Source organism: Puma concolor, chromosome B1 (assembly GCF_028749965.1).
Source record: "Puma concolor isolate L17-30 chromosome B1, mPumCon1.1.hap2, whole genome shotgun sequence".
Taxonomy (NCBI): Eukaryota; Metazoa; Chordata; class Mammalia; order Carnivora; family Felidae; genus Puma; species Puma concolor.
Genome location: NC_141670.1, coordinates 36295011 through 36316591, shown reverse-complemented (window position 1 = coordinate 36316591; position 21581 = coordinate 36295011). Strand labels below are relative to the sequence as shown.

Below are 21581 nucleotides of genomic sequence, written 5' to 3'. Positions count from 1 at the left end.
AAAAAAAGATTTTTGCCTTATTTAAATAGCAGCTCTAGATGTTTATGTCAGGAAGGTTGGAAGCTAACTAGTTTGCATTTTGCTGGAACCAGAAGTCTAAACCTAATTTGCAAAGTATCTTCAAATACATTATTTCTTTTGATTTTTATGTCAAGGTGCAAGCTTCTTCCAGGTGAGCAGACTAGTTAGAAATTAAGCTTGTTGCCCAAAGTCACAATCAGCAAGAGCTAGTATTAAAACTTGAGTATTAAGCTCCAAGTTTGGATTTCTTGCCAACACTCCTCCTTTTCCACTGAATACAAATAGACTTATGTGTTTGTTGGTATGTATATTCATTTTCACTAAACAGCTTGACTTTTTGCTTCTTTCTCATAGATAGGACTTTAAGAGGAATTTATTTTTTCATACAGTCTAGTTTAGTGGACGGGGCATTGGATTTGCCCCCTCCTAAAATTGCCCCCTCCTAAATTTTAATCCATTTAGTAGTGCTGTAACCTTCGGCAAATGCACTGTCAGAGCTCTAGTTTTCTTGTATGTGAAACGTTGCCTGAGGTATTGGGACTGTGCCTCCTAACTGAATCTGTGGCTGCTCTCATGCCCATTCAGAGTCCCTGTAAGGACTGTGTATGGGCAGGGTCTTTCTTTGTTCAATTTCTGCAAATCCCAGGGTCTTAAATCTGCTTTCCTTATTTTTGTTAGTTGCTACTATATTCTGTCCCTTGGGGCCTTCTTTCGCAAAACATTTTTATGCAGTGTTTTTCCCTGAAACAATATCATAGGGCTCTTCTTTCCTTTCCTTTCCTTTCCTTTCCTTTCCTTTCCTTTCCTTTCCTTTCCTTTCCTTTCCTTTCCTTCTGATCACCAGAAGAGTACTGGTCAGGAGTAGGAACAGCAGTATATACTGAGCCCTCTTCACACAGCAAGCATTTTGCTATGTGTGTTTATACAGTAGCTCATGTAAGCCTCATGACAACACAGTTGGGTCCATGTTATTAGTTTAATTTTATAGATGGGGAAATCCATCTATACATAACAAAGAGGTTATGTAACTTGCCTAATTTCACACAGCTAGTAAGTTACAGAGTAGAAATTCAAACCCATAAATGAACTACTTCAGTTGTACAGTCCTGTAATATACGCTAAACATTGAATTCTTGTAGTCATGGTCCATGATTTACTGTTTCCGGACTCCCTTCTGAGATGGAGCTGGAGGCATCTTGCCCTTCTATTTTATTCTTTTGCAAACGAGGCTCTCCACTGTTTGGTCTTCCAGGTCAACCACTAGGAGAATCACCTGGGGCCCTGCCTCAACCTACTGAATCAGAATCTTGATTTTAAGAGCACCCCCAAGTGATTCTGGTTAGCAGTCATTTAGGGGTTACCGGTAATTATTTCTTCCACCATGACCTCTCTTTACATCCAGAAGATACGATTGACAGAACAGTCTTTGTCCTCTTGTTTCACAGAAGCAGTTCAAATCGTAGAATCTGCAATCCATCATAATATCCAGGTCACTAGATTTCTGCCTTATAAAGAATGTTTATGTGTGATGCCTGTCTTCACCAGTGATACTGTAATGATTAAACTATACATATTCTGTGATAGTCTCAAAAGACTAATCTCCATACTTCCACAAATCTTCAAATTTTGTGAGATCACAGTAGCAGCATTTGCTAAGTACTGTATTTCATGGCTCCCTGGTCTGTCACCTATTCCATGCACAAAAGGAAACTACATATTGCATTTGGTCTTAGAAGTTGGGAAACTACATATTGTACCTCTCTCTTAAAAATTCATGGTGTACATTAGCATACTGAAGGACCCTTAGAAATTCTCAGTTGAAAACTGTTTTTTGCTTTGTTTAACTTGTCATTCCCCAAACTGGAATCTCTCTTATTTGTGCAATTCTATTAGGAGCCAATGTCAAACATGAACTGCTCTATATGCAGAATTTTCTGATTCTTCATTTGAAAGGGGAAATAATATCTGCTTCATTTGGGGTGATTTTTGAGGATGAATCAAGAGTTGAGAGGTAAATGTTGAGTAGCTAGGCTACTTGCTACTCATAAGTATCTTGCTACTACATACCAGGATCAGCAAAATAAAAACTTACTTTGTCATCAACCTGTGAACCTGTCACTCTAGACAGAGTCAGACTTTGACTAATCAAATCTATGAGTTCCGAAGTTGAACTGTTATTTTAAATGTCTACCACAATAAGAGCTCAAAAAATTTCAAACTTGCATATCTTCTGGAATTTTCAACATGGCTGGAAAATGTTCACAGTAATGTGTGTCATTTACATAATTATTGGTGGATTATAAATTACCACCATAAAGCACACATAAATTCATATTGGTTGAATGAATGAATCAATCAGTCTTATTTGGGCTTATTAAATGTATTTCCAAAATATACTTGAGTTCATAAACTTTTTATTTGCTCTTTAAAACATCTTGCTCTGTTATGTTTCAGGCAGAAGCACTTTTGATTTCTCTACTTACTACCAAGAAGATTCAATCTTAGTATTCGCGTAATAGGGAAGACTTGGATCTGATGTTTTGCTGACTGACCTCATAGGAGCTGAGCTTAGTATACTTTTCAAACTGTGCTTGTCTAGTTGTTTAGGATTCTGAAGTGCTCTTAGCTGTTTCGTTTCTGTTCCCATCACTGTTCTGGTCACTGCAGTGTCCCCATCTGCCTGACAACCTATCCATGGTCAAAGCAGGGAAGGTATTCCTTTTTTGAGCTTATTAGCTGCTGAGAGTCTTGCTAAAATCACTAGAACCTGTTTACTAGTAACTTTGTTTAATTGTAAAGGATCAACAGAAACTGAAGTACCCTGGATCAGCATGGAAACCTGAATTTCTGTTACTCAGTGCCTGATTCTTGGTATTTTTGTTCCTCTTTTTTAAAGCATTGTATATTTGTTGAATAGCTATATTCAAGTTGGTATTCAGTTTTTGCCAGTAGGAATGTTACATGGGTAAATAAGAATCTTCAGAGGTCTTAGAGTAGTTTATAAAGAAGAGATAAAATTTGTATTAAGTTCCCATTTTTGTTAAACTGTTTTATTACTAAAGTTTCAGAGAAAAAGGATGTGGATCATGTTTATGAATCTTTCATAACATTTTCTCAAAATTTCCTACTGTATAGTCTGTCTTAAAAGGGCAAATGGTATGTCACAAATTCCCAACATGGAATTAAATTATTTTGGTTTTAATGTAAGAGATGTTAACAACCATAAAACTAGGCATAAATTCCTCAGGGCTATCACTCTTATGCAACAATAAATGAGTCAAAAATTTGAAACAAACCACAAGATCAATTATATTCCAGTTGGCAACATAACATTTAATATGCTAAGTGATGATGTCTGTAATACTGATTGCTGTGTTCTGTGTTCTTTCTTTTTTATTGATGTAAAATTCATATAACATAAATTCACTATTTAAAAATATATAATTCACTGTTGTACAAACATGAGTAATGTGTAATTCCAAAACATTGTCCTCACCCCAAAAAGTAACCCTATACCCATTAAGAAGTTTCTATAAGTCCTCTTTTGAGTTCAGCATGCCAGTACAGCTGTGTGCCATGTAACCCAATTCTCCCACCATTTTCCTGTATTCAAGGAGTAGGAAACTTTCATTTATTCCATAACTTGACCTTTACTTTTTTTTTTTTAATTTTTTTTTTTAACGTTTATTTATTTTTGAGACAGAGAGAGACAGAGCATGAACAGGGGAGGGGCAGAGAGAGAGGGAGACACAGAATCTGAAGCAGGCTCCAGGCTCTGAGCTGTCAGCACAGAGCCCGACGCGGGGCTCGAACTCACGGACCGTGAGATCATGACCTGAGCTGAAGTCGGACGCTTAACCGACCAAGCCACCCAGGCGCCCTTGACCTTTACTTTGTAGAACACCTTGTTTACATATTAAGTCTACCTCTGCACCTTTTTAATTAGCCCTCAATTATTAAAGTATAACTGCTTGGCACTAGTCAACCCTAAGCAGGTATGTGAGCAACAAAACCATAAGACTGTACTTGGTATTAAGGTGACCAACCAAATGATTCAAAATATGCTTATATTATTTTTTTACAATATAAATAATCAATAAATAAACAGTCATAAAAATGGAAAGACATCATTATAAAATTCTTGTTGAGAACTCATGGAACACTAAGACTGTTTCTGAAATCTTGTTGAGGTCTGTGTGTACTTCATGAGAATGAGGAGCATGGGCATTTTAAATCTCTTCTGCTTTAAAATTTTTACAATAATTGCCCTGGAGCATGGAAGATATCTTTTTGGGAAAATCTCATTCCTATCTCATTTTAGATATTTGTTTACATATTCTTTTTTCCACTGGGAACATGATACTACTCCTTTTTGGAAACTTCATATTGATAATAAAGTGGAATAGCTTCATTTCTAGCTCTTTTATTCTCACTTTGTTCCTTATATATCTTTGTAACTTAAAAATAGATGGATATAGGCTTTGTCTATAGAATGTGCCCATGATTTTTAAGCAATAACTTATTTTTGGATTTTTAAGATTACTTGAGAGTAATTAATTATTTCCAACAGTTGAGTCATGGTGTTTTTTTTTTCCTTTAATGCCAAAGTTAATTGAGTCACATTCTTATAAAAGTAATTGTAATATGAACTGTGTTTAGATATATATGGATAATTTTTAAAACCTATCAGGAAAACATCAGCAAAGCAATTTTTTTTATTTATATTACCAAAAAAGATGAAAGGGTTAGTGGAACAGAGTGGAGATGAGCCCAGAGACCAAATGGTGATGTGCTTTATCAGCTGAGCTAAAGAGATTTCATTGTATTCTGAAAATCAAGGGGAAGTCACTGAAGAATTTTTAAAAATATAATTAGGAAACACTTCTCAGACTTTTTAATTTTATCTGAACTTATCTTCATGAAAGTGTTAAGAAAATCATATTTTTTAATCTACCCTGAATTTTTTCATTTAAGAAGTAATTAGTTGTCAGCCCTTTCCATAACTAAAATGCCTTTGCTTATGGAAAGGTATGTTTTGAGGTGTGAAGCTGATCTTTGCACAGCTAAAATCTAATGTATAAATCTAGCTCTTCATGGCCCAAATGTGCTATTTGAAAATTTGGCAGCAAGATTAATCAAAGGTGTTTAAATCTATTAATTCATAATGATATTTAAAAGTAATAAGGGAAATGATTGGTCATCTTCAGAGGATGATAGGAAACCAATTCATTATCTTGAAATCTTACAAGGGAAAAGAATCCAGTGTTTCCCATTTTTTCTATATTAATTGAACATGTAGGTAACCAAGTAGTAGCTGAGGAGAGAATCATTTTATAAATATATTCCAGTTAATAAATGAAAAGAAATTATAAAATTAAAGAATCACCATTTTACAGTCTCCCACCAACTGAATAGATACAGGCAGCGAGCATCAGTGGCTCCCAAGATTGCAAAAAGACCAAATTGGGCATTAAGTGTCTCCTATAGTCTTGTCAAAGAGGCAACAGGACCTGAGTGTAATCCACTTTCTGGATTCATCTGTCAATTTTTAGGTTATACTAAAACAAGAAACATGCTGAACTGCACCAAGATGAGGCAGTCAACAAAATCCAAACCTGGGGAACTCTATAGGTGAAATAGCCTGGGTCCTTCACTAGATAAATTATAGGGAAGTGAAGGACATACTGGCTCTCCTATGGGTTAAAAGAGACCTTATAAGACACCAAAATTTTTTCACCTGGGCAAAACAAAACTGCAGTGTCAAGGGAAGCATACAATAAAAAAATGTCAAGGAGGTGATTAATATAAAAGTCAGGTTACTTACAGCAAGAGTGAGAAGGTGTTATGATTGGGATGGAGCAACATAGAAAGGGCTTCTGGGGTGTTTGGCAAAATTCTATTTCTGGACTTGACTGGTGTTCACCTTATAATAATTTATTAGGTCCTGCATCACAATATTGGAGAAGATATGCAGGTAGCAAATAGTATTCTGAAGTATTTCTTGCTAAGTAAGAAAAATCAGTTTGTAAGTCCTGCTGTGTGTAAAGTGGAACAGGGTTCACCAAAGTGACGTTTTTCATTAACTACAGCAGTTGTCAAACTTCTTGGTCTCAGGACCCCTTTATACTCTTTAACGTTATTGAGGATCCCAAAGAGCTTTTGTTAACGTGATTCAATCTAGTTACAGTATTTGCTTTATCAGAAATTAAAACAAAATTTTTAGAATATGTTCATTAATTCATTTAAAATAACAATCATAACCCATTATAAACATTTTTATGAAAAAATGTTCTAAGACAAAACAAAAATTTAGTAATAGCATCATTTTGTATTTTTTTTTTAACTCTCTTTAATATCTGGTTTAATAGAGTAGAACTGGATTCTGATACTTCTGCATTCAGTCCATTACCATCCATTGTTTGGGTTGAAGTGTATGAACAAAATCCAGCCTCACACAAATATGTAGTTGGAAAAAGGAGGAATATATAGAATCCAGATAATAATGGATAGTCTTCAGGGGCGCCTGGGTGGCGCAGTCGGTTAAGCGTCCGACTTCAGCCAGGTCAAGATCTCGCGGTCCGTGAGTTCGAGCCCCGCGTCGGGCTCTGGGCTGATGGCTCAGAGCCTGGAGCCTGTTTCCGATTCTGTGTCTCCCTCTCTCTCTGCCCCTCCCCCGTTCATGCTCTGTCTCTCTCTGTCCCAAAAATAAATAAATGTTAAAAAAAAAAAATAATAATGGATAGTCTTCAATACCTCTTTGACAAGGAATGGTTTTGTGAAGGTTAGCTGCAATATGGACTCTGAAACCATATCTGAACTGTACTTATTACATGAAAACTCATTGGTATGCAGAAGTTTTTGTGCATGCTTCCTATTTGTCAGAGTATTAAAAAGATACATCCTCAAGGTTGAGATTTAATAAAAATATTTTTTCTGCTTCCTTTATCAAGGAATTCTTAAGTGAAAACTGGCCTTTCTAAAAAATAAGTATATGGCAATGAAGACTACAGTGGTTGCTAGTACACTTTGATGCCTCTGTCTTGGTTTGTGCCAAGGCACCAGTGATTTTACCCAGCACTGCCTTTGTGCCATTGGTGCACTATTGGTGCAAATGCCAATACAGTGAAAGGGGTGAATAACATCTTAGTATTATTTTGAAAATAGCTTGGATCTTAAACCTGAAAGAATCTCAGTAACTCCCAGGGGTCCATGGACCATGCTTTGAGAACCACTGAAGTAGAGAACTCCATGGTTTCTCACTAGCTGTTCTATTCAGCTTGGTTATTTTTTGAGAAGGATATGAAATAACTTCTTATATTTTTAAGGAATTGGCATACAGTGTGGCTTTCCCAGGCTTGTCACAAATTAAGAACTTGATCGTTTATGGAAGTTCCTTTTGGGTGTCATCAAATAAAATATTTAAGGCTGTAGTGTTAGTATGCTATAGTGATTGACAATGTATTTCAAAATACTCTGTTTCACACCATCTGAGGCTCCTTCTATGGATTGCTTTAACAATACATCTCTCTCACAAGTGTTTGTTGCTCTACTTTGTTTAAAGAAATAAGATTTCTATTTCCTGTTTCTTCCCTTCTGTTTTCCCTAGTGAGGGTGGGACTAGAGATGAAATTTCTCATTTTCTCCCCAAATATCATACATTTAAAAGACATTCTGGGGCGCCTGGGTGGCGCAGTCGGTTAAGCATCCGACTTCAGCCAGGTCACGATCTCACCGTCTGTGAGTTCGAGCCCCGCGTCGGGCTCTGGGCTGATGGCTCAGAGCCTGGAGCCTGTTTCCGATTCTGTGTCTCCCTCTCTCTCTGCCCCTCCCCCGTTCATGCTCTGTCTCTCTCTGTCCCAAAAATAAATAAACGTTGAAAAAAAAAAAATTTAAAAGACATTCTGCTGTAGGAAAGCAGTTATTTATTGATTGATTGCTGTTTGTTCAATACTGTGTTAAATGTCACGGTCCCAGACCCTAAACAGCTTTTGAGGAATGCAGGGAGCACTCAGCATCACTCTGTTGTATTGGTACAGTTTATCACTGCGCTAGATTAGAGGGATTCTGTGTCACCCTTCAAATGTAAGGTATATTTATGTGTGGATATGGGAACAAATCACCCATTTGTGTTATTAATTTAGGAAGACAAAGTCTAAAACTAAATACAGTAAGTTCCTGTTAGTGTAAGAACATATTTTCTGTGTGTAGAAACAGGTGTTTGTAGGGGCGCCTGGGTGGCGCAGTCGGTTAAGCATCCGACTTCAGCCAGGTCACGATCTCGCGGTCCGTGAGTTCGAGCCCTGCGTCGGGCTCTGGGCTGATGGCTCAGAGCCTGGAGCCTGTTTCCGATTCTGTGTCTCCCTCTTTCTCTGCCCCTCCCCTGTTCATGCTCTGTCTCTCTCTGTCCCAAAAATAAATAAACGTTGAAAAAAAAAATTAAAAAAAAAAAAAGAAACAGGTGTTTGTGTCTGTGGGCACACACACATAGCTATGCAGGTATAAAGAAAAGTTCAGTGAAGATAAAAACAACTTTTACAGTGGTTGACGCTAGAAGAAGAAACAAAGGATTAGGGTAGAGGGAAGATACTCTTTTAAAATCCTTTTTTACTGTATGAATTTTTAAATCACATGCATAGAATTCTTTTAAAATAGTTTTAAAATAGCAAAAAAAATGTCATGGGAAGATAATTTATAAACTCATTAAATAGTAAGGCAAAAAAATAGTAAGGCAGCATATAAAGTGTAAAAATGTGTGTTGCTGAGTTCAAAGTTGTACTAAAGAGCTCAGTTTGATCTGAATATTCAAAAAGGCTTCATGAAAGATTTAAGATGAGTTGATAAGGCTAGTAGAAAAGGGAAATGCTGTAGACAGAATGTGTCTGGATGTCAGCAGAGCATTTGATAATATCTCTCAGAACATTGTCATAGACCTTAGATAATTGGCTGAAATGTGAAATTTAATACAGTTTCAGATATTTGTTGAATCTTTGAGTTGAATAACTAGTTGCATGACCATAACAAAGAGTGCTAATTAATGGACCATTGATAGCTAGGTACCAGGCCTGTCTTAAGGTTCAGGGCTCTGACCATGGGCCTATCGTGTTTAATATTTTTACCAGTAACTTAGTTAAGGACATTCAGTGTGCATTTATTGAATACCTCCTAGGTTCAAAAATCAAAAGTAATTAAGGGGCTGCTGGGTGGCTCAGTTGGTTAAGCGTTGTACTCTTAATCTCAGCTCAGGTCTTGATCTCAGTCAGGGTCCTGAGTTCAGGCCCCACATTGGGCTCCACTCTGGGCATGAAGCCTACTTTAAAAAAAAACAAAAACAAAAAAGTAATTAAGATAGTTCCTATTTTTTAATCTGAAGGGGTAATAAAATGATCATGTAAACAAATAACTGCTGGAATATAAATTTAATAGGCTGTTTATATACAGGGTGAAGGGATGTATTGTTTGATAATAAGAACTAGAAAGATCTCAGTATATTGACTAGAAAAATTCTCCAAATCTAACAAGATAAAATTTTATACAAGTAAATGTAATTTATTTATACAAATTTATACAAACATTTCTACAAATAAATGTTTCTATATCTACATGTAGATATAGAAAAACTACATGGGTATAACTTGGGAGCGATCTAGCATAACATGTTTGGGGGGAAAAACAGGACTTCTGAAATTTCTAGCAGAATGGCAGGGTACATTACTTAACATTCTTCTACACGACACTCAAAAATGCTTAGTAAAATGTTAAAATAATTCTTTTTAAATACATAGTATTTACTTACTTTACATACTTACACCAAAAAAGTAAGGAAAATCCCTTGGGAGCAAAAATGAGTAGGAAGATAGTGTGCCCTTTCCTGTTGTATGGCAAACTAATTTTTCTGAAGTACCCTGTCACTATCACATAAGTAGATCTGTTAGAATTTGAATAAGCATTAACAGGCTTCCAAGGAGTAAGGGGAATCTCCCAAGTCCCCCCAGCCCTATTAATTAATTTTGATGAACCCACTCAAACTGGAGTGTTGGGAGTGAGTGTTGATGTGAAAGTCACTCTAGAGTCAAATGCCAAAACCAAACAACTCTTCCTACTGCAAAATGAAGAAACTAACACTGAAATTTCTGCGTTAAATCCAGGACCCTAGGAAACAGCTAGAGTTGTTAGCAGTCCCTGGCCACTACTAGCAGAAACAAGGAAACATAGGTACTCAAAATTTCCATAGATTTACATCGACCAATTATGAATTTATATTATCCCACACACAGAAAAGTCCCCTGTAAGTAAGCTTGAGCAGAAACTAGAAGCAGCAGTTTTTGATTACTCTGTCCTCCCCTCCCTACCCCTAGATACTTCACAGATACTGCAAATCATCAGACAGAAAATTAAAACAAACTACATATGAAATACTTAACAAAGCAATAAATTTTTTTGAGTTTATCTATTTTGGGAAAGGGAGAGAGTGTGCGCACATGAGTTGGGGAGGAGCAGAGATAGAGGGAAAGAATCCCAAGCAAGCTCCGTGCTGTCAGTGCACAGCAACATGGGGCTTGATCCCTTGAACTATGAGATTATGACCTGAGCCAAAACCCAAGAGTCAGACGCTTAACCAGCTGAGCCACCCAGGCACCCCTGAAGTAATGAAATTTTTTTTTTTAATGTTTATTTATTTTGAGAGGAAAGGGTGCGTGCAGGCTCCAGCAGGGGAGGGGCACAGGGGGAGAGAGAGAATTCCAAGCAGGCTCCACACTGTCAGCACAGAGCCCAACATGGGGCTTGATCCCACAAACCATGCGATAATGACCTGAGCCAAAATCAAGAGTCAGATCCTTAACCGACTCAGCCACTCAGGTGCCTCAACAAAGTAATGAATTTTTTTTTAATGAAGCAAAGAGTGATCATCAAAAATGACAAGATGTATTTGACAAAAAAATCAAGTAGAGTATAAGTTTAAACATGTAACCGTTGACATTTTAAACCCAGTGAATAGATTAGTATATTAGACACAGTGAGGAAGAGAGAGAACTGGAAGATCTGAAGGTATTATTCAGAAAACAGCACAGGGAGACAAGTACCGGAAAAATATGAACGGTTAAGGGACATGGAGGACAGAATATCTAATATCTACAAGGAGAGAATGGAAGAGAGACATCTCAACTGCAACCAGGAAGCCAAAAGATAGTACAGAGAGAAATAAATGTCACCTTAGAATTGTATCCCCAAGAAAAGAATCTTTCAAGAATGAAGGTGTGGTCAGTCATGTTTAGATAAACAGAAACTGAGTTTACCATCAGTAAGTCTTTACTTTAAAAACTTCTACAAAGGACCATTAAGAAAGAAAATATACGGGGCGCCTGGGTGGCGCAGTCGGTTAAGCGTCTGACTTCAGCCAGGTCACGATCTCGCGGTCCGTGAGTTCGAGCCCCCGCATCAGGCTCTGGGCTGATGGCTCGGAGCCTGGAGCCTGTTTCCGATTCTGTGTCTCCCTCTCTCTCTGCCCCTCCCCCATTCATGCTCGGTCTCTCTCTGTCCCAAAAATAAATTTAAAAAAAGTTGAAAAAAAAATTAAAAAAAAAAAAAAGAAAGAAAGAAAATATACGATAAGAAGAATTTGTTTATGTGAGAAGTAAAGGTCAGCAAAGAAATTGGTAAATATAAGTAAATCTGTACAAGCATATGAAATGATAGTAATCTAATTTTTAGGACTAAAAAGACAAAACCAAAATAATGAACAATAATAAATATAGAAGAGAACTGATCATAGTTCGTGTTCTAAGGCAGTGTGTTATTCAGGAGGAGGGATGAATTATTGCCTAACTTTGGACTTTTTAAGAGTGAGATAACTGGTATTGAGAAAAATAGATTTCAGAAACTAGCAAAACAAAAAAAAAAAATTAATCCAAAAAAAAGGAAAGAAAAAGCAGAAAAGTAGGACAAAATAAAGTCGAAAGGAAGAATGAATCCAGGGTACATTAGTAGTCACAAGTACTAAGTAATCTCAGTTAAAATCTGATTGTTCGAGTGGATTAAAAGTTATAAGGGGGCCTTGGGTGGCTCAGTCAGTTAAGTGTGTAACTCTTGGTTTTGGCTCAGGTCGTGGTCTCAGGGTTTGTGCGTTGGAGCCCTGCACTGGGCTCTGTGCTGACAGTGTGGAGCCTGCTTAGGATTCTCTCTCTCCCTCTCTCTGCCCCTTCCCTGCTGACTCAGTCTCTCTCAAGATAAACATTTTTAAAATAATAGTAATATAAAGAAGTAAAGCTTGACCACCACTCCCACAACATACTTCCAATGGCTTTTAGATCTAAAAGTGAAAGTAAAAGAAACAAAACTTTTAAAAAAAATAGTATAAAAGAATAGGTTTGTGATCTTAGCATAGGAAAAGATTTGTTAAACAGGGCAAGCAAAATATTAACCATAAAGGAAAATAATGATAAAATGGGCTGTATTAAGAACTTCTCTTGATCAAAGACACCATCAACAGTAAATCTACAAAGTAGCAGGAGAAACTTGTAACAATAACTGGTTAAAAAAAAAAGCCATTGGAAATCAAAAAGTCACTAAATAACAAGATTCAGCTCCTGTACTTGTACGCACCTAATGAAATAGCTTCAGAACATATAAAGTAAAAACTAATAAAAGTATAGGGCAAAATTCTAAATCTATTATCATAGTAAAAAGTCACTCAGTCATTGATAGGGCAAGAAGCCAAAAAGAATAAAGCTACAGAAGATATGAGCACAAGTTAACAGGTTGGATTTGATGGACATACACAAACACATTTTTCTCAAGCACACATGGAATATCTGCAGAAATGAACAAGAATCGGGGCACCTGGCTGGCTCAGTCCATAGAGCATGGGCCTCTTGATCTCAGGATTGTGAGTTTGAGCCTCACACTGGGTGTAGATTACTTTAAAATAAAATCTTTAAAAAATAAGAAGAAGAAAAAGAAAAAGAAATGAACGAGCATAAAACTGGAGTGGTAAGCAGGCCCTGTAAGCCCAGAAGAATGAGCATGATGGATGTGAAAACCAGAGACCAGGGGTTTGTTTCGAATAGTGAAAATAGTTTTAGAATAAGTAGATTTCAAGTCAGATTTGTTTACCAACTTTGTAATTGCACTCACCCTAATATATTGATCTAAAATTGAAATCAAGAGGCCCCTGACTGGCTCAGTTGGAAGAGTATACAACTCTTGATTTCAGGGTTGTGAGTTCAAGCCCCACATTGGGTGTAGAGATTACTTCAAAATAAATAAAAATTTAAAAAAATAAAATTGAAACCCAGCCCTTAATTAGAAACAGAACACCAATTTCAAAGTGCTCTTTGAAGGTTTTGTTTTGTTTTGTTTTGTTTTTTGAAGGCATTTTAAAGTATTATTTTTATATACTGGGTTGAACCACATAAAACTGCCATTTTTCCAGGAATGATTTGGCATTTTCACATGGCTCAGGCTAATACAAGGTGAGGAAATGAGCTTTTCTGGGTTTGTTTTGGGTTTTTTTTATTCATCTCTTCCAGAAAAAAATGAGTATTTGTAAGCCAGAATTCAACATCCTATCAAAAGCATCTGTGCCAAAATCTTCCTGAATTTTAATATTTTATATTTCAGAAGATGTCTCAGGCTCTGGTAATGACATGTTCTCAGACTGGAAGGATATGGTGGGATTATTTAAAAGAAAACATCTGACTCCTCCAGGGATCCTTTAAAAAGCCAGTACCCTAGAGAGTATAGGTACTGAATGTGTGATCTCATATGTAATTGTTTGAGTCATCACAAGGAAATAACCTGGGCCTGGGGACTTCTGGCAACAATAGCAAATGAAGGGTCCTGAGATAGGAACAGGGTTCCAAAAGTTCCCACAATTCAAAATAATTCTCCCAAGTTTTGCTAATCTCTGTGTTCCAAACTCAAGGTGCCCCCTGCTTCTGATTTCTATTTAACTGTTGAATTACACTTTTCAGAAAATCTCATACATTGACACACTAGTTCCAGAAATTAACATTCTAAGCAAAATGAGTATGTTATTCTCACTCTGTGAAGTTTAATTTCCACATTTATAATTAAGTGGAAGACTTTTCTTCCTTATGTAACACAGGCTTTCCTGGCTTAACCAACTTTTGTTCTTGGGGATTTAGTTGTTGCTCCAGTAATTATAAAAGGCTGACCCGGACATTATCCTTAGGTCATTGCCTGTCATTGCCTTTCTCCAAAGCCTACATATTGAATAACATGAAACTGACAAACAACTATGACATTCTTGCTGTATGCTGTACTTATGAAAGTTATATTTGCGCATTCATTATGCCAAAGTAGTTACAGACAGGTTTGGCGTTTGCGATTTAATTGGTTAAAAGCAATGTGATGGGGACAGGGACAGGGATGGGGGAAGCAGTGTGGTATAAAAAGTAGTGTTAACTGTGGCTTTAAAGGCTTCAGGACTTCCTTTCCCCCTGTGACAGCTAAGGTGTCTCAGCTGCTGCTCTTAACTCTGCCAGGAGTCCCATAAAGCTTATTCATGCCAAGGGCAGGGTTCTTTAAAAGCTTTCCACCTCAGTCTTTGAGTCTCACTGTCATTTATTGTTTAGTCCTAAACTTTACTGAGCACTGTTGATTATTTTTGGTAGGGAAATGCAGACAGAACTTTCATTTATTACAGTTTGGAAAGTCTTAACTTTCTGAAAATGTACAGTTAAGGAGCACTTTGCTTTAAACCTAATTACCAAAGTAGGAACAGAGATTTAAGTTCCAGAAGGTAATTTTAAGGTCATTCTTACTGGGATTTAAGTTTGGCTTGGCTTGGTTTAGAATTTAAACAAACAAACAAAAAGCATACATATTAGATGGGTTTGCTTTTTGCCTTTTGCTTATTAACTCCTAAAATATTTCTGTTTCCTGTTGGGCTGACTGGATTCAAAGTCATTTCACATCCTTAGAAGTAGTTTCTTTAATCTCATTTGTTTCACAGGCTCTTATGGACATTTTCAAAGAAACACTTACCTTGAGATTTAATTAGCATTAGTACCATTCTGTGAAGAAATATTTCATGTTCCTAAACTACAGGAGTTGATTTTTGTTCTTCTAAAAGGAAGAGTAAACTGTTCTCCCCATCAAATAAGAAATGTTGGTGAGGTTATGTTGAGAGGCTTAGGTTACATCATGTCTGTTTCTGGGATTACTACTGTTTTTAATTTCAGCTGCTAGATTGTCAGCTTGGTTTCAGGTTATCTTTACCAGCCTACAAATGTTACATGGACTTTCTTTGGAAGTATCTTGCAATAGGCCCTTGTTAATTTCCAAAAACAAAAAAACACAGCATTTGTTGGATGAATTATGCATGCTTACAGTATATACATACATATTCCTATTTCTTTTTTGGTAACCTTTAAATTAACTCATGTAAAGTTTATATTTGCCTTTACTTTTAAAAAAATGAGAATAACTACCAACAGGATTTTAATATCCTAACTTTGTATAGAAAATGAGACATGTATAAGTACATAGCACAAGGATTAACACACATTTGATAGGTACCCAGCCAAGGGATAGTGTTTCCCTTTTGAGGTCCTCATGTGTGTTGTCTTATCCATAGGGAATCCTTATTAGGAGTTGTGAGTAGATGTGCTTACCTCGTTGGTTAACTCACTTTCTAAACATTTGGATCATTTTTTCACGTCTCTATGAAGCCCACCTTAACTACCCTACTGAACTCTGTAACCTTGCACCTCTTATACCTCCATCCCATGTATACTCTCTTCATCCTCCTTTCCTTGCTTCATTTTTTTCCATAGTATTTATCACCTTCTAACATACCCTATAGTTAATGTATTACGTTTATTATGATTTGTCTTTCCTCACTGTAGTGTCACCTCCAAGAGTGCAGAGGTCTTTGTTCACTGATGTATCTCAGGCATTTAGAATAGTGCTTGGCCCATAGCAGGCACTCACATATTTGTCACTGAATGAATGGAGCCTGTTTTCTCTGTGATCAAATAGAGGTATCAAGTTGGGGAACTTCCCCTATCACATAAATAGTCCTAAAGCAGAGCTGCCCATGAAACCTCCAGTTAAAACCCTCCTTTCCTGACTTTCAAATTCAGTGTTCTTTTCTTTAGTCTGCCATTCTGCTCATGTAGTTAAAATATTGGTGCAGTCCTCCAGCATTTGATCACATTTGGAAAAGCCAGTAGCCATATAGATGTGTTATCAACTGTTTTGTTTCTGTCTCCAGCTACTCCTAATGGTTTTTCAGAGCTTCGTGTTCTCATCCCAGTATTTTTGGAAAATTACTTTTGAAGAGTATTTATGGTATTTATGGTACTGGAACTTACATTAAGATCTTATGTTAATTATGAGTATATAAAGTGTACAGTTAACTGTGAGTCCTGTGTTGACTGTGAAAGAGAAGATCCTGATGCTGTTTGAACAATGAGAATCCTTAAAGGTGACAGACACAACAATCAAGATAGGAGTGACTGGCAATAACCCAACCCATTCTTAACAAATTTAAATAGAAATTGTTCAGTATCATCCCCCCAGTGTTAGAGTTCCTCCTCGGTATTAGTAACCTGTTTAGCAAATGTCACTTGTCTTCTTTTCTAGGATATCAAATGCCTTTCGCCCGCCTATTTCTTTTGAGAATTTAGCTCAGAAAACACATACCAATTTAGGATGTCAGAGGTGGTAAAATACCACTAGTTGTTTCCTGCAACAAGTTTGTGATGAAGACATCAGGGCTGTCCAAAAATAAGTTTATTGGTATGTTGCACACATTACTTTTTTTTTTAGTTGCACATTTTGTTGTTTACATGTGACAAATCCGTGAAAATTCACAATAACCTTGGTTGTTCAGGTGAAGCGAGTATTGTTTTGGTTTTTTAAAAACTGAGACAAATGGGTGATTAAGCTGCAGAAATTTACAGAGAAAATATTTTCAGTTGTTGAAATGTACCAGAATTGTATTCAGAATTTTGAAAGGAGGACAGAAAATGCTATAGAAAATAGAAGACCCATAAGACAAACCAAGATATATTTTGCTGATCTTTTCTATATGTATATAATATTTTGGTGGTAGGGGGTAATAAAGGAAAGTAAGTGTGCACACAAGTGGGGCAGGGGCAGAGAGGGAGAATCCCAAGCAGGCACTGATAGTGCAGTGCCCCGATGCAGGGCTCAAACTCACAAACCATGAGATCATGACCTGAGCCGAAGTCAGCCACTTAACTGACTGAGCCACCCTAGGCGCCCCACAGTAAGTGATTTTAAGTGAGCATTCCTTTGAAATGATCTTATAAATCTAACTTTTAAAGAGTTTTCCTACATAGATCCTCTAGCAGAGAATATTTTTTTACAGATAGGTACAGTATGGATTCTAATTTAGATCTGTAGAGGGGTGCCTGACTGGCACAGTTGGTAGAGCATGTGACTCTTGATATAGGGGTCATGAGTCTGAGCCCCATGTTGAATATAGAGCTTACCTAAAAAAAATATTTTTAGGGGCACCTGGTTGGCTTAGTATGTTGAGCATCCAACTCTTGATTTCAACTCAGCTCATGATCCCAGTGTCATGGAACTGAGCCCCACATCAGGCTCTACACTGAGTTTAGAACCTGCTTAAGATTCTCTCCCTCCCTCTCCCTCTCCCTCTCCCTCTCCCTCTCCCTCTCCCTCTCCCTCTGCCCTTCTCCCCAGCTCTCTCGCTAAAAAAAATAATAAAAAATTTAAAAATTTTTTAATTAATAAATTAGTTTAGAGCTGTCAACTACATTGTCGTTGAACATGAATAGTGGTGTTATAATGTCTGTGTATTAAACTAGAGAATTTTAACCATTTTATTGCTCTGTCAGATGAAGAGGGTGAAAGCTAGGATATAAAATGTCATGTTTTATTACAGAACATTGGTTAGTAAACCAGACAATATTAAAATAAAATTTGAGGAGGGAAAGTAGCACTTTTTAAACTGTCAAATTAGATTTATTTTTAATAGACTGTATATTTTAACATACTTTGTAGAGTATTTTTAGGTTTACAGAACAATTGAGGGGAAAGTGGTTCCCACATACCTTCTTATCCTTTCCTACACAGTTTATCTTATTAACATCTTGCATTACGATTGATGAGCCAGTACTGATACATAATGATTAAAGTCCACTGTGTTGTACATTCTGTAGGTTTTCACAAACATACAGTGACATGCATCCATCATTACTGTATCATACAGGGTAGTTTTGCACTCTAATAATTCCCTGGGCTCCCCGTATTCTTCGTCCCTCTCTACCCCCCAAACTCTTGGCTGCCACTGCTCTTTTTACTGTTTCTATAGTTTTGCCTTTTTCTGAATGTCATCTACTTGGAATGGTACAGATGTAGCCCTTTCAGATTGGCTTCTTTCACATAGTAATATGCATTTAGGTTCTTCCATGTCTTTTTGTAGCATGAAAGCTCATTTCTTTTTATCCCTGAATAATGTTCTACTGTCTAGATGTACCACAGTTTATTTATCCTTTCACCTATTGAAGGACATCTCAGTTGCTTCCAAGTGTTGGCACTTCTCACGTACAGGTTTTTGTGTAGACATAAGTATTCAACTCCTTTGGGTAAATACCAAGGAGTGCAATTTCTGGATTGTATGGTAAGAGTATGTTTAGTATTATAGGAAACTGCCAAACTTTCTTCCAAAGAGGCTGTACCATTTTGCATTCCCACCAGCAATGAACGCGAGTTCCCATTGCTCTACATGAACGCGAGTTCCCATTGCTCTACATCCTTGCCAGCATTTGGGGTTTTCAGTGGTTTGGATTTTAGCACTCTAATAGATATGTAGCAGTTTGTCATTGTTGTTTTAATTTGCATTTCCCTGATAACATATAATGTGGAGCATCGTTTCATATGCTTATTTGCCATCTGTATATCTTCTTGGTGAGGTATCTGTTCAGGTCTTTTGCCAAATTTTTAATTGGGCTGTTATTGTCAAGTTTTAAGAATTCTTTGTATATTTTGGATACCAGTCTTCTCAGATATATGTTTTGCAAAGATACTTCCCAGTCTGTTTCATTCTTTTAAGCAAAATAGATTCTGTCTGTAAATGCAGTTCCTCTTAGCCATGGAAATTCTAAAAACTAGCAATATAAAAAGAAGGGGGAAAGCCATAAGACTCCTGAAGTTCCCTGAATACCAAGCCAGTCACATTTATTTGGATAGCCTGTTAAGAAAACTAAGTGTAAATGCTTTAATCTAAAATCACTTTTTATTTAGTCATTGTAATGTTTTACAGTAAACAAATAAAGTTTGGTGACCTGGTGGCCTAAGATATTTGGTGATTCTGTGTTTGATCCCTTTCTTTGCTTTATTATATACAATTCAGCGTTGTTTTTTTTTAATAAGTTTATTTAGAGAGAGAGCGGGCAGAGGAGCAGAGAGAATTCCAAGTTTTTATAAGTTTATTTAGAGAGCAGGGGAAGGAGCAGCAGAGAGAGAGAATTACAAGTTTTTGTAAGTTTATTTAGAGAGAGCAGGGGGAGGGACAGAGAGAGTGAATTCCAAGCAGGCTCCACACTGTCAGCACGGAGCCTGACTCAGGGCTCAAATGCACAAACTGTGAGATCTTGACCTGAGTTGCAATCAAGAGACACTTAACTGACTGAGCCACCAGGTGCCCCTACCATCAGTGTTTAAATGGCACTTTTAATATTTTTTTTTATTTTTATGTTTTGTTTTTTACTTATTTTTTTAGTAGGCTGTATCCAACATGGGTCTTGAACTCACAACCCCAAGATCAAGAGTCATATATTCTACCTACAGAGCCAGCCAGGCACCCCACTTTTAATATTTTTAAATGATTCTGTACAAAATATTCCCAGTACTCTAAAGTTTGAATCTTATACCAAATTGATATTAAGAACACAAAACTAGAGGCACCTGGGTGGCTCAATTGGCTGAGATCTGACGTCAGTTCAGGTCATGATCTTGCAGTTCATTGGTTAGAGCCCCATGTCAGGCTCACTGCTGTCAGCTTATCGGTGCAAAGTCCACTTCAGATCCTCTGTTCCTCTCTTTCTGCCCCTCCCCTATCCTCTCGTGCTCTCTCTTTCTCTCAAAAAATAAATAAAACATTTTTAAAAAGAACACAAAACTAAAATAATAAATGTACACTGGCCAAACAGCATGCTTCTATAGTATAACTTAATAAAGAACTCAAAAACAAATCACTCTTGGAAACCAGGACTAAATAAAGTGAAATTCTGTACAACTTTCATAGTTTGGCTCCTTTAACCAACAGGCTATCTTGTTTGAACATGCTTGCTATATGGTAAAAATCATTATTAAATTTATAAGGAAAAAATCTGATGATATCAGGAGACATTATTATTCCAACTTAAATTGTTAGAGACGTGGTTTAACACTCTGAACAAGAGTACTGAACTATTATAGGATTGTTCTCCCTGTGTAGATGTGCTCTTAAAAATGAGGTTTTAGGGGCGCCTGGGTGGCGCAGTCGGTTGGGCGTCCGACTTCAGCCAGGTCACGATCTCGCGGTCCGTGAGTTCGAGCCCCGCGTCAGGCTCTGGGCTGATGGCTCGGAGCCTGGAGCCTGTTTCCAATTCTGTGTCTCCCTCTCTCTCTGCCCCTCCCCCGTTCATGCTCTGTCTCTCTCTGTCTCAAAAATAAAAATAAAAAACGTTGAAAAAAAAATTTTTAAAAAAAAAAATGAGGTTTTAGGGGCGCCTAGGTGGTTCGGTCGGTTGAGCATCTGACTCTTGATGTTGGCTCAGGTCATGATCCCAGGGTCACGGGATCAAGGCCCATATCAGGCTCCATACCAAGTGTGGAGCCTGCTTGGGATTCTCTATCCCTCCCTCTAACTCTCCCCCCCTCAGGCTCTCTCTCTCTAAAATTAAAAAAAAAAAAAAAGGGGGTGTTTGGGTGGCTCAATCGGTTAAGCATCTGACTCTTGATTTCAGCTCAGGTCATGATCTCACGATTTGGGGGTTTGAGCCCTGCATCAGGCTCTGCGTTGTCAGTATGGAGCCTGCTTGGGGTTTTCTCTCTCTCACTCTCTCTCTGCCCCTCCCCTGGCTCTCTCTCTCTCTCTCAAAATAAATAAACTTTAAAAAAAATTTTTTTTTTTTTAATGAGGTTTGAGAGGTGCCTGGTTGGCAACTCTTGATCTAGGGGGTTGTGTGTTCAGGCACCACATTGGGCATAGAGCCCACTGGGAAAAAAAAAAAGAGGTTTTAGGGAGATGGTAATATAGCAAAAAAGCTAATTTAAAGGTATGTTGTTTTATACTGTAGATTTGGGTTCCCACATGGCTGGGGTGTTGGCCTCCCTTCGTAAGGTGATCTGCTTGGCCTACATAGTCTACTCTCTTAGCCATTTTCATAGCAAAGTACATTGTTTTGGTCTTTCAATACTGTCAGCATGACAGAATCAAGTTCCATAAAAGGCATTTGAAAGACAAACAACTTTATGTATAAAGAAATTGAAGGTGGCAAAAACCAAGTATATTGTTCCTTTTTTTTCTTATCGTAACTCCATTTATAAATCATAGGGTG

General features: G+C 37.2%; 1 long non-coding RNA gene across 1 annotated transcript; it reads left to right on the top strand.

Annotated features, from left to right (window-relative positions):
* Positions 1-16791: 16791 nt before the first annotated feature.
* On the top strand, positions 16792-21116 carry LOC147581578 (uncharacterized). Its single transcript, XR_015250048.1, has 2 exons — positions 16792-20495; positions 20739-21116. It is a non-coding gene; the product is annotated as an uncharacterized LOC147581578 (long non-coding RNA).
* The last annotated feature ends 465 nt before the right edge of the window (positions 21117-21581 follow it).